Below are 13,560 nucleotides of genomic sequence, written 5' to 3' on the forward strand. Positions count from 1 at the left end.
GAAATAAAATCTATAATTTTCAGTATGGATCCTGACAGTTCACCAGAACCTGATGGCTTCTATGGTTGCTTCTATAGAGCATGCTGGCAGATTATACAATATGATGTAGTGCAAGCTGTGTAGATTTGTTGGAGGAGGAAATTTATTCCAAAAGGCCTTAATTCAAATTTTCTTGTTCTTTTGCCTAAAATAGTAGGTGCAAAAACTCCCAATCAATTTAGACCAATTGGTCTGAGTAATGTGAGTTTCAAGATTTTTACAAAGATCATAAATACAAGAATGAGTTCTCTTATGAAAAAACTGATTACACCTCAGCAAGTTACTTATATCAAAGGAAGAAGCATTCAAGAAAAGATAATTTTAGCTTCTGAAATAGTCAATGACATGAAGAAAAAGAGAAAGGGTGGAAATGTTGGATTAAAACTAGATACATCTCAAGCTTATGACTCTGTAAGTTGGGATTTTTTATTTCAAGTACTAGGCAAGTATGGATTCTCTAATTCCTGGTGTCATTGGTTAAGAGTTTTATTTGAATCAGCCAGATTATCTGTAATGGTCAATGGAGGGCCTCATGGATTCTTTTCTGTTTGAAGGGGTCTAAGGAAAGGTGACCCCTTATTACCAACTCTCTTTGTTATTATGGAGGATGTTCTAAGTAGAAGCATTCATAAGAAGGTGGCTGAAGGTTTGATTATTCCAATGGTAGTTAGGAAAGGCATCCATCCAACACATTTATTTTTTGCAGATGATGTTTTCCTCTTATGTAATGGAGCCAAGAAAATTATAACTAATCTCATGAAGTTATTGGATGATTACCAAAAAGGTTCAGGTCAAATCATAAATAAAACCAAAAGTAAGCTTTTTATTGATGGTACTTCTGCTATGAGGAAAAATCAGATCAAGGAAATTCTGCATATGGAGCTCAGTAACTTCCCTGACAAGTACTTAGGAGTTATCTTATCTCTTGACAGAGTTAAAGTATCTACAGTGTGGCCTATGGTAGAGTTAATACAGAGAAAGCTTGCATCTTGGAAGGGGAAACTACTATCTTTTTCAGGATAGGTTGGTTCTCATAAAATCTGTATTATTCAGTATCCCAATTTACAATATGGGTGTGTACAAGTGGCCTGCATCAGTAATTAAAGTCTGTGAAAAAATAATAAGAAATTTTCTCTGGTCTGGTGATGGAGATGTGAGGAAGTATACAATTCTAGCTTGGAGAAAAGTATGCACTCCTTATAGTGAAGGTGGCTTAGGATTACAAAGACTTGAAATCATCAACAGAGCTCTGTTAATGAAAATGATGTGGAGAATTATAAATTCCGATGATGAATGGGCCTTATTTATTAAAGCTAAGTACTTAAATAAACATGGGAAATGGAATGTAAACTGGAAACTTTCTTCTATTTGGCCTGGACTGAAGTGGGCTTGGGAGGCATTGAAAGAAAATATTAGATGGTGCATTGGAAATGGGCAGAAGGTTAATGTATGTCATGATAACTGGATTGGTGATGCTCCTTTAAATGGAAATCTTAACACTAATACTTATGTTAAAGCCACTGAGCATCTAAAAGTAGCATATTTTATTTAGAATGGCAGGTGGTGCATACCAACTGAAATTCAACCAATCATCAGTTCTTTGTGTTTACCATATATAGGGGGAGGGCAGGACTCATTGGTGTGGACTGGTGAAATATCTGGTAAGTTTAAAACATCTTATGCAATAGAACTGTTAATACATAAAGAACCCAAACTACATTGTGCATCTCATATATGGAATACATTTCTACATCCAAGCATGGCCAGTAATGTATGGAAAATTCTTCAAGGCATTTATGTAGATGATACTGTCATGCTTGGTAATGGTTATGAACTTGCTTCAAGATGTTGCATATGCATGGAAGACCAAGATAGTATGCAGCATCTTCTTTGGGAATGTCAATTCAGCATCAAAATCTGGGCATGGGTGTGTGATGTATTTTCTACTAGACTTCCAAAATCTTTTGATGATGTATGGAACTATGCAAGGAACAAGAGCCCAATTGTCAGAGAAGCTTGGATCACAGCAGCTTGTTCTGTAATCAGAGAGTTTTGGTTCCAGAAGAACAAAAAATTCTTTGAAGAAATCAAGCCTAATGAACTTCAATTTAAAAACAAAATTAAAAAAGTAGGTGTATGAAGGAGGCTACAGGATGAAGGGGAATAGGTGGAATCAAGCATATGATAGCCAGGTAATTGCTTTTTTCAATCTGGGTATTAGATACAGCAATTTCATTACATCAAAACATGTTACTGGTCTCCTCCACCAATGGGATACACCATGTTCTGCTGTGATGGATCTTCTTTTGGTAACCCTGGAGCAGCAGGATTTGGAGTGGTAGTTAGAAATTATTTTTGCCAGGTAATGGGAGCGTTATCAGGGGGCATGGGCATCATGGTGGACCCGGGAAAGCGTATGAAATTGAAGCGAAATGAAACGCGGGCCTACAGTAATACCGCAAGTGCACGGTCGTCAGTTGTAGCTCGTGCAAGTACGGGTCGATCCACAAAGACTGGGGGTGTTTGGAGTTTCTAGCTATTTGGGCTCTAAATTGCTATTGGGCTTTGATTAACTGTGAAGCAGTTAGGGTCTTTGATGGACTGAACTGGGCTTGGTAACAGTGAACTGGGCCTTAGCTTTTCACCTGGGCTTTGATTAAGTCCACAGTGGACTGGACCTTTGATTTTTGGAATGAACTGAGCCTTGGGCTCAGTTGGCTGGGCCTTTAGATTAGCTAGGCTTCTGAGCTATGAACTAGGCCTTAGGCCTTAACCTGGACTTTGAACCTGGGCTTTTAGCCTTTGGTTCTAAGCTAACTGTTTGGAGCAGCAGCAGACAAGGCTGGGCTGGAGAAGAAGCAGCAGCAGCAGTGGTGGTGGCTTCAGCAGCAGTGGTGGCTTCAGCAGCAGCAGAAGCAGTGCACAGCAGCAGTGGTGGCTTCAGCAGCAGCAGCAGTGGTGGTGGCTTCAGCAGCAGTGATGGCTTCAGCAGCAGCAGAAGCAGTGCACAGCAGCAGCAAAAGCAGTAGCAAGGGGCAGGTGCTCAGCAGGGAAAGGGAGAGCAGGAGCTGTGCAGGAAGACAAGGTAAAGCAGGCTCTAGGCAGACGGGGCACTAAATCACACAGGGCCAAGGATGGCATTTACAATGACAATGAAGATGGTAGTGAAATAATGAGACAATGGATGATAAAACAATAAACACAAGAAAACAGATACAAATACAAAACACAAAACAGGTGACAGTGGCAGTTAACAGGAAACAAAGCCAAATAAACCAAGGCTGTTAGCCAAGGGCATGGAGGAGTTTGCAGCTGTGTCTAAGCTAAGGCTTAGAATCCACCTTGTGTCCTAGCTAAACAATGCAATTCTAGATTTAAAAACTTAAGCATCCAACTAGAATGGGAAGAAAATCAGCTTGCTCACTGATTTGCCCCTAGCATTGACTGTCTTTTGAAAGCACAGTCAATCACAGGCATATCAGAGCACCAACTTCTTCCCATTACTCAAGCAAAACAGGCCTTCCTAGCAATTCATCATTCAATAGCGCACTAAGGTTTCATCTGAGCCTCAGCAGTGAACTCAGAACATAATTAACAGTAAAATGGAACTAAACATGATCATGTGAAATAACATAGCATTTAAACAACTAAACAGTGAATGAAAATTGCAAATGAAGAACCCTAAAAATTAACAGTGAAATCAGCAAAGAACAAACATGAACAGAAATTGAAGAACCCTAAATATTAAATTGAAAATTAAAACTAAAATTAAACAGTGATTAACCCAAATTTGGGGGTATCTCGGCTAACCAAGAACAACCTTTAACATCCTACATCACTTCCCTTTTATAGCTTACAACAAAAATACAAAACCCTAATTCGAAACCCTAATTTTTTGGGGAAAATCAAATTCTCTCACCAATTTCCTGAATTGAGCTCGACCCATGCTTTGGGTATGTCCCCTCTGCTCTTCTGAAGCTTTTCCTGCCCTCAATTTTGTCTTCTCCTCGCTGTTGGTGAAACCCTAGCTCGAGATTTCTTGTCAAACCCACACCTAGGGTTCAGAGATGTGAATTTGGAAAGAAGTCTAGGATAGGGAGAGATGTCGTGGTGTTGTCGGGTGGTTGTGGTGGTGGTGTGGTTCGAGAAGAAGGTGTAGCTGGTGGAGGTGATGGAGTTGCAGAGCAGCTCTCTGCAGTTTGGGGAAGATGAGAAGAAGAACCCGATGGAGAAGAAGGGTCCGTTTGGTTGGGTAATAGGGTTCGGTGACTAGGGTGTGAAGCAGGGATAGCGAACTTTGATGACATCGAGTAAAGAGCGTTGGATGATCCCATATAGATTGAATCGAACGGCTACGATGGAGAGGTATGTGGCGACCGTTGGATTATGAGATACAACAAAACTGACGGCTTCATATGGAGTTAGGTGCTGTAGTGTTAGACAGGAGCTTCAGACTTTGATGTACGGCGATGCTGCGACCGTAGGATGCTGAGATGATCCAATCTGACGGCTAGAAAGGGAAACGGGTATGGATATAGGAAATGGATTTGGGTGAGGGTTTTGGGCCTTGGGTATGCCAAGCCCATATCTTCTTTAAGAACAATTCTTCCTCTTCAAGCCCACTTCTAGTTGATCCGGCTCTTGCAAACATCATTCTTCGCTTCCTCCTATCGAGAGTCTTTGCCGTTCCTTTGCTCTTTTCGCTCCGTGAGATAACCATGCTTTATTTAGTACCTAAAAATGCAAAATTAATTAAGAAAAATATTTATTCTTGAAAACAATGAAAATACAGAATATGGGATAGAATGTAGAATTAATGCACAAAAGATGAGTTAAATGCCAACAAAAAGGGATAAATATATACAATATTTGGCACTCATCAAATACCCCCAAACCTGAATTTTACTTGTCCTCAAGTAAAACAAAACTAAGGAAATCCTACCTATACCACTGTCGCTGGTCTCTCGAATGCATTTAGCGTATGCACTAAGCCTTTTAAACCACTAAGTGTCCCTAGTGGACGAGTTGAAGTCTCGTGAAGGTTTGCTTAGAACGTACCTACAAAGTTCTAGGTCAAAATATAAGCTCAGATTCCATCAAATGTGACATGTGCAAGTCAGTTAAGCTCACAGCAAAATGGAGATGTCAATCTAGCTATCGAAGGCACAATCCTAGCACTGATAACAAAAAAAGGCATGTGATAAGAGTGTAAAGTGTATCTACACATGTGTAAAGAAAGATCGGATGTTATGACTACTAATCACCAAGAGATAGTTTCTCAGGCTAAGAACCAAGGTCGAAATCTAGCTAGCTGTCCGGACTTTACGAGAATTGTGAATGAGTAGGAGGTGTTTCACAATTACTCGCGTTGTACATCAATGGCATACACCCTTCCTTGCTTATTACAATGAAACAACAAAATGACTCTTTACATGACTCTTATTTACATTGACTACTCTCTTTTATTTTTGGAACAAGAGAGGATGGAATTGATAAATACTTGATTTTTTTGTATTTTTCTGATATATATATATATATATATATATTTTTGCACAAGAACTTGAAATTGATTTTTACATATGGTAGCTCTTTTGATACATAACAAAAAGAAACAAAAAATTACATGACACTTTGCAAGAGGTAGCCCTTTTTGATGCACCCAGTTAAATTCGATGGTTGTCTTTCTTAATGTAACCTCCACCTTCTATCCCAACCAACCAAAGAATAAGCTAGTCAAGTTTCGTTCAGTATTCTAAAGTGATTGGCAATCGTGACTTCCTATCAAACACCTTGAAGATCGAGGCCATACATGTATTGGTAGATCGTGCGCGTGCAAATTTCTTATCACTATGTGAATTGTGCTAGAATCAGGGTGCCTAAATATCTAGACTAAGACTCCTAAAAATTACATATTTGCACAAGAGTCAACATTTCAAGGTAAATGAGCTCCATTTTTATGATTTTTTAATTTTTAAATTTTTTATTTTGATTTTTCAATTTTTTTTGGAATTTTTCAATTTTTTCAAAAAGATGGAGTTCTTGTTTTTAATTATGGCATATTATCAAAGTATCTACTTTTCACCCCCAAACCTAAACTAAACATTGTCCTCAATGTTTCAAAATATGAACAAAATTATAATACAACATATGAAGAGGATCATGTTGAGTAGAGAAAAAGGAAAGAGAATACCCGATTTCGGCGAAAGCAATATTAAAAATCCGTTATTCAAGGCAAGAATCCAACATATGTCAGCCGAGATCATATTGGATTAGCAAAATATATACAAAAGGAACAAAAGGGTTTTAAGAAATTTTATCTACCGAATTATATACAAAAATTCACCATACACTAACAATCTAAAGAGTTGAGGATCAACCCAAAAGACAAAGTGTAGGGGTTTCAACAGCTTCACACAATAATAATATGATAGGCATGCAAGTGAAGCTGTGAAACAAAATGAGCTACCCCCAAACCTGGATTTTTCAACAGATAAAATTTTGGAAACAAAATCTCGCAGTTTTGGGGGTTCATCATGCACAAGGTCTAGATCGAAATGAACTTCTCTAGGGACGGGTACACATGCTAATTCCAACTGTGGTTCCTCAGATGTATTATACTTAGAAGCAAAATAGTCCAAGAGGACTTGGGAAGCACACAGTTCCAAACCTAGGTTGGGCATTCTCAGAAAAATTGGTTTGACAATATCGGTACAAACCAAATCTAGGTTGGATGGAAGGCCATCAGATTGTGACTCATGTAGGAAGATAGGCACATCATTATTAATCACATCAACATCTCCTAAGTCTTCTACAAGTGTCACAACATGCTCACAATCATCAAACAAATTGGCAAGATCACAATCAGAGTCATCAACATCATCAACAGATTCATTCTCATGCATCGGCAAATCAGGAGAAATATCACAATGTGACCTAGGTAGAGAATCAGACACATCAAATATATTTTCATGCATATTAGTGTCTACAGAAGATTCAACTATTCCTATGTCATGCTCATCTTCACAGAATAATTGTACGAATCCCATGTCAATATCAAAATCATATGAATTACAATGAGTATTATAAAGAACAACATGCATGAAGGTCGAGGGCGAGAAGCCATATGTTTTTGAACCAACAGGTTCCACAATATTTTCATGTTCTTCTAACATATCATCATAATCATCATCATGGTAGCATGCATATTGGTCCTCATTAACAGTGGTGGTGTCATTAGTCGATTCATGTTCCTCTAAATTAGGTTCATATTCAACATTATTTACATGAATGGGACTAGACACTTCATTAGGGACAACATACATTTCCTCATGAATTTCCTCCTTTTGTAGGTGAAGCAAAATCTGATCTAAATATGCATGAATTCGTGATGTAGATCTATCATAGTCTTGCTTGCAGAGTCTTAAAGCTTCTGTGGTGGAGTCTAAATTCATGGGAGTACAAAATTCTTCATGTTCAAATTGTGGTGAATGGTACATGTGTGCATGGTCATTAGGGTTTACAAAATATTGATCGCAACCCTCAAAGGATTGACTATGGTCCCAATGACTACCATCCTCACAATTTATGGGCATTTCATACCTTGGATTTTCTCTAGATTGCCTAAAATTATGCAAAATATGACAATTCTCAACAGGGTGGTCTAAACTACCACATGTGGGACATGCATAGATTTCAGGTTGCCTAAGAAAATTAGATGTGACAGATTCCTCATGTGATTGCATTTCTAAAGCTGTGATTCGAGCTTCTATTTGATCCATAAGTGATGATTGTGTGAGTGAGGCTCTAGCAGAATGTTCATTTTCACGTTGCGATGAATGATGCATGTATGAATAGTCATTAGGGTTCATGTATTGCGGCTCGGGACTTTGAAAATGTCCATAATAATTCCTATGACTATTGACATCATGGTCCGTGGAAGGTTCATAACGTGAAGTTTGTCCATATGCAAGTTCTCTAAGGGATTTGTTGTACTCCCCAACTGTAGAAAAAGATCTATTCATGATTGGCTCAAAAGCTAAGTAAAGAATGTACAAAGCTCAGAATTTGGTTTTTAAAGGGTTTGGATTTTTGGGAAAAATTTGGTTTTGGTGGGAGACATTTTTTTTTTTTTTAAAATTTGGGAGCAAGTTTGGTTTTAATGGGATAAAGAAGAAAAAATTTGGTTGTTAAAATGGGAGCAAGTAAAATTTGGTTTTTGAATGGGAGAAAAGTAAATTTTTTTTTTTTTTTTTTTTTTTTAACAGTAAATAAAATTTGGTTTTTGAATGGGAGCAAGCCCACTGTTGGTTTTTTGTTTGCTTTGGCTCAGCTGGTTTGAAAACGTTTGGTGAAACTGAGTCCAAAATCTCGGCCTAGAATTTGGGTACTCGGCCCACTAACGAGTTAACCTAGCGTGATCGGTTACAAGCTCAGCTGGGTTTAAAAACCCAAAATACAAAATACAAGTCCAAATTAAACAAGCTCACAAAAATTAAATACAGGCCCACAAATTAAACAAACAAGCCCACAAAAATTAATTACAAACCCAACAGAAAATAAAAAGCCCAAAAATTGGCTTTAATATTACAAGCCCACAATTAAAAATTGGAAGCCCACAATTCGGGTTCTCTGAATGGGTTTACCTTTTTAGCACAGCCCAGCTACTCTGATATTGTTGCAAAAACCCAGTTGGGCTTTGGTTCTTTTCCTTGGTGGCGTCCCAGCAGAGGAAAACAGGTTCAGAACAGCAGGCCCAACAGCAAAAGAAGTGAAGCAGATGCAGATGCAAGTGCGATGAAGTGAAATGCAAAATAGCCAAGAAAACTACCCGAAAGACACAGCACCAATCCCCGGCAGCGGCGCCAAAAACTTGGTGGACCCGGGAAAGCGTATGAAATTGAAGCGAAATGAAACGCGTGCCTACAGTAATACCGCAAGTGCACGGTCGTCAGTTGTAGCTCGTGCAAGTACGGGTCGATCCACAGAGACTGGGGGTGTTTGGAGTTTCTAGCTATTTGGGCTCTAAATTGCTATTGGGCTTTGATTAACTGTGAAGCAGTTAGGGTCTTTGATGGACTGAACTGGGCTTGGTAACAGTGAACTGGGCCTTAGCTTTTCACCTGGGCTTTGATTAAGTCCACAGTGGACTGGACCTTTGATTTTTGGAATGAACTGAGCCTTGGGCTCAGTTGGCTGGGCCTTTAGATTAGCTAGGCTTCTGAGCTATGAACTAGGCCTTAGGCCTTAACCTGGACTTTGAACCTGGGCTTTTAGCCTTTGGTTCTAAGCTAACTGTTTGGAGCAGCAGCAGACAAGGCTGGGCTGGAGAAGAAGCAGCAGCAGCAGTGGTGGTGGCTTCAGCAGCAGTGGTGGCTTCAGCAGCAGCAGAAGCAGTGCACAGCAGCAGCAGCAGTGGTGGTGGCTTCAGCAGCAGTGGTGGCTTCAGCAGCAGCAGAAGCAGTGCACAGCAGCAGCAAAAGCAGTAGCAAGGGGCAGGTGCTCAGCAGGGAAAGGGAGAGCAGGAGCTGTGCAGGCAGACAAGGTAAAGCAGGCTCTAGGCAGACAGGGCACTAAATCACACAGGGCCAAGGATGGCATTTACAATGACAATGAAGATGGTAGTGAAATAATGAGACAATGGATGATAAAACAATAAACACAAGAAAACAGATACAAATACAAAACACAAAACAGGTGACAGTGGCAGTTAACAGGAAACAAAGCCAAATAAACCAAGGCTGTTAGCCAAGGGCATGGAGGAGTTTGCAGCTGTGTCTAAGCTAAGGCTTAGAATCCACCTTGTGTCCTAGCTAAACAATGCAATTCTAGATTTAAAAACTTAAGCATCCAACTAGAATGGGAAGAAAATCAGCTTGCTCACTGATTTGCCCCTAGCATTGACTGTCTTTTGAAAGCACAGTCAATCACAGGCATATCAGAGCACCAACTTCTTCCCATTACTCAAGCAAAACAGGCCTTCCTAGCAATTCATCATTCAATAGCGCACTAAGGTTTCATCTGAGCCTCAGCAGTGAACTCAGAACATAATTAACAGTAAAATGGAACTAAACATGATCATGTGAAATAACATAGCATTTAAACAACTAAACAGTGAATGAAAATTGCAAATGAAGAACCCTAAAAATTAACAGTGAAATCAGCAAAGAACAAACATGAACAGAAATTGAAGAACCCTAAATATTAAATTGAAAATTAAAACTAAAATTAAACAGTGATTACCCAAATTTGGGGGTATCTCGGCTAACCAAGAACAACCTTTAACATCCTACACCACTTCCCTTTTATAGCTTACAACAAAAATACAAAACCCTAATTCGAAACCCTAATTTTTTGGGGAAAATCAAATTCTCTCACCAATTTCCTGAATTGAGCTCGACCCATGCTTTGGGTATGTCCCCTCTGCTCTTCTGAAGCTTTTCCTGCCCTCAATTTTGTCTTCTCCTCGCTGTTGGTGAAACCCTAGTTCGAGATTTCTTGTCAAACCCACACCTAGGGTTCAGAGATGTGAATTTGGAAAGAAGTCTAGGATAGGGAGAGATGTCGTGGTGTTGTCGGGTGGTTGTGGTGGTGGTGTGGTTCGAGAAGAAGGTGTAGCTGGTGGAGGTGATGGAGTTGCAGAGCAGCTCTCTGCAGTTTGGGGAAGATAAGAAGAAGAACCCGATGGAGAAGAAGGGTCCGTTTGGTTGGGTAATAGGGTTCGGTGACTATGGTGTGAAGCAGGGATAGCGAACTTTGACGACATCGAGTAAAGAGCGTTGGATGATCCCATATAGATTGAATCGAACGGATACGATGGAGAGGTATGTGGCGACCGTTGGATTATGAGATACAACAAAACTGACGGCTTCAGATGGAGTTAGGTGCTGTAGTGTTAGACAAGAGCTTCAGACTTTGATGTACGGCGATGCTGCGACCGTAGGATGCTGAGATGATCCAATATGACGGCTAGAAAGGGAAACGGGTATGGATATAGGAAATGGATTTGGGTGAGGGTTTTGGGCCTTTGGTATGCCAAGCCCATATCTTCTTTAAGAACAATTCTTCCTCTTCAAGCCCACTTCTAGTTGATCCGGCTCTTGCAAACATCATTCTTCGCTTCCTCCTATCGAGAGTCTTTGCCGTTCCTTTGCTCTTTTCGCTCCCTGAGATAACCATGCTTTATTTAGTACCTAAAAATGCAAAATTAATTAAGAAAAATATTTATTCTTGAAAACAATGAAAATACAGAATATGGGATAGAATGTAGAATTAATGCACAAAAGATGAGTTAAATTCCAACAAAAAGGGATAAATATATACAATATTTGGTACTCATCACATCACAACCAATTTTGTTGCAGAAAATTATGCAGTGCTTTGTGCAGTGGAGTTGGCAGGTGAATGGAAGTTACAGAATATTATCATATGTTCAGATTCAAAAACAGTCATTGAAGGTTTTATCAAAGGGAAAACTCCATGGTTTATAAGGGTGAGATGACAAAAGGCAGTGAATCGAGTGTCTTCCATTATATTCCAACATTGTTTTAGAGAAAATAATTTCTCTGCTGATACAACTGCAAAAAGGGGGGCTAGATTGGCAGCAGGTGAAAGACAGTTGATTCTTGGAAGACCAAATTTCTTAATAAGGGTAGAGATACCAAATGTGGAATACTTTAGGTTCAGTTAAAAAAAATGGGTTTTTTCAGTTTTCCTTAGTTACCTTCTGGGCCTATGTAGTTGCCCTTTTATTTTTTTGATTCTCTAGTTGGGCTGTAATTCTTTAAAACCTTATTTTTCAATTAATAAATAAATGTGGTTCAGAAAAAAAAAATGAAAATAGGTAGTCTCCACTAATGATTGATCAGCAACTCTAATGATGCATTTCTCCCTGCTCCTAATTTGCATCACCGGCATGATTAAATCCATTATTTAACACTCTAACAAGCAAGAAATCCGAACGTAGTTCCCTAACACTTCCAAGTTCAGTTATGTCGGTCAGAATTCTCTATATAAACATACCTAGAAGTATGCTAGTGACTCTAAAATCTCTACAAGTTGGAGGTTTTATACAAAATTTTTGAAAAGATCTAGAGTAGAAACTCTTTAAATTAATAGCCCTGGGACCAGAGAAATCTATTAATTTAGGGAGATTATTAATTTAGCGAGTTAAATTTTAGCTTGTGCAAGCCTAGTTGGGATCGTCAAATGTTATTATTTTTAAAGAGATAATTAATTTAAAGAGTATTAATTTAAAGAGTTTCTACTGTATATGCAAAATATCCAAACACCCCCCACACTTAAACTTTACATTGTCCTCAATGTAATTGACTCGTCCTAAGTAAAGTCAATGTGAGAAATCCTAATATGTTATGCAAAATAAGAAAACTAAAAACAAAAAAGATAGAAAATACAAAACCTATGGGTTGCCTCCCATTTAGCGCTTGGTTTAAAGTCGTCAGCTCGACTCTCTTGTTATCGTCCATATACCAATAATCTGAAAATATGGTAATCCATCCAGACAACAATCTGCAATTCTAGTAACAAATTCACAAAATGATTAGCATAACATATGAATAATGAAATTGTTATAGCTTGAAAGTTCCCCACACTTAGTCCTTTCTACACTCGAAAGTGGATAAAGAACATAAAATAAGGGAGCTTCTATAGGTTCCTCTTGTAGAACCTGCATTGTGCTAGAATCAAACACATCAAGTGCTGGATAATTAGAAGCAAAATAATTCTTTAAAACTTTTGAAGCACAAATACTCAACCCTAAGTGATGTGGATCAAAATATTTATAAATATGCAAAGGATTAGACAAATCTTCCAAAATCTCTTGTATTACAGGATCCTCATCTTTCTTAAAGAATTGCAATGAATTAGCCATTGCAATGAATTTACCTCGTGTGTATCGTGGTCCTCTATCAAACTATTTAGTCATTCTTCGTCAGTTTATGCGTCAATCAAAATCTCAGCATCATTATAATATTTGTCTAGCTCAATTGGGTCTTCCACAACTTCAATAAAATTGGTTTCATTCTCAATCTCTATTTCTTCAACAACTTCGTCATCGGAATCGGAATCATCTCCTAGAAAGTCTAGTTCATTGGTGCAAATCATAAAGTCATTGTCGGAGTACGTTACACCATTTATAACAATGGTTATGTCATATCCATTCTCCTCCTTTTGAATAGGAGAGTGATTGTTATAATGATCTGGAGTTGGAATAACTTTACCATTATTGCAAGGACTTTCCAAAGGTTTCTCATCTTCAAGATACTCATGAATCGTATATCCATAATTAATCATGGGAACGTCATAATTGATTTGGCTTTGAGGCCATACATCTTCCTTAGTTATTTCCTTCTTAATTTGATCCATTTCTCTTCTTAGGTTGTCAATAACCTCTTGAAGTTCTTGAAGTGTATCTTCAGTCTTTTTGTTGTGTTCATCCAGCTGTTGGTTTTCCCGATCCAAACTATTCATAAATTGGTGCATTAGATCTTCGAGAGTAGAAGAACA

Source organism: Papaver somniferum, chromosome 11, assembly GCF_003573695.1.
Source record: "Papaver somniferum cultivar HN1 chromosome 11, ASM357369v1, whole genome shotgun sequence".
Taxonomy (NCBI): Eukaryota; Viridiplantae; Streptophyta; class Magnoliopsida; order Ranunculales; family Papaveraceae; genus Papaver; species Papaver somniferum.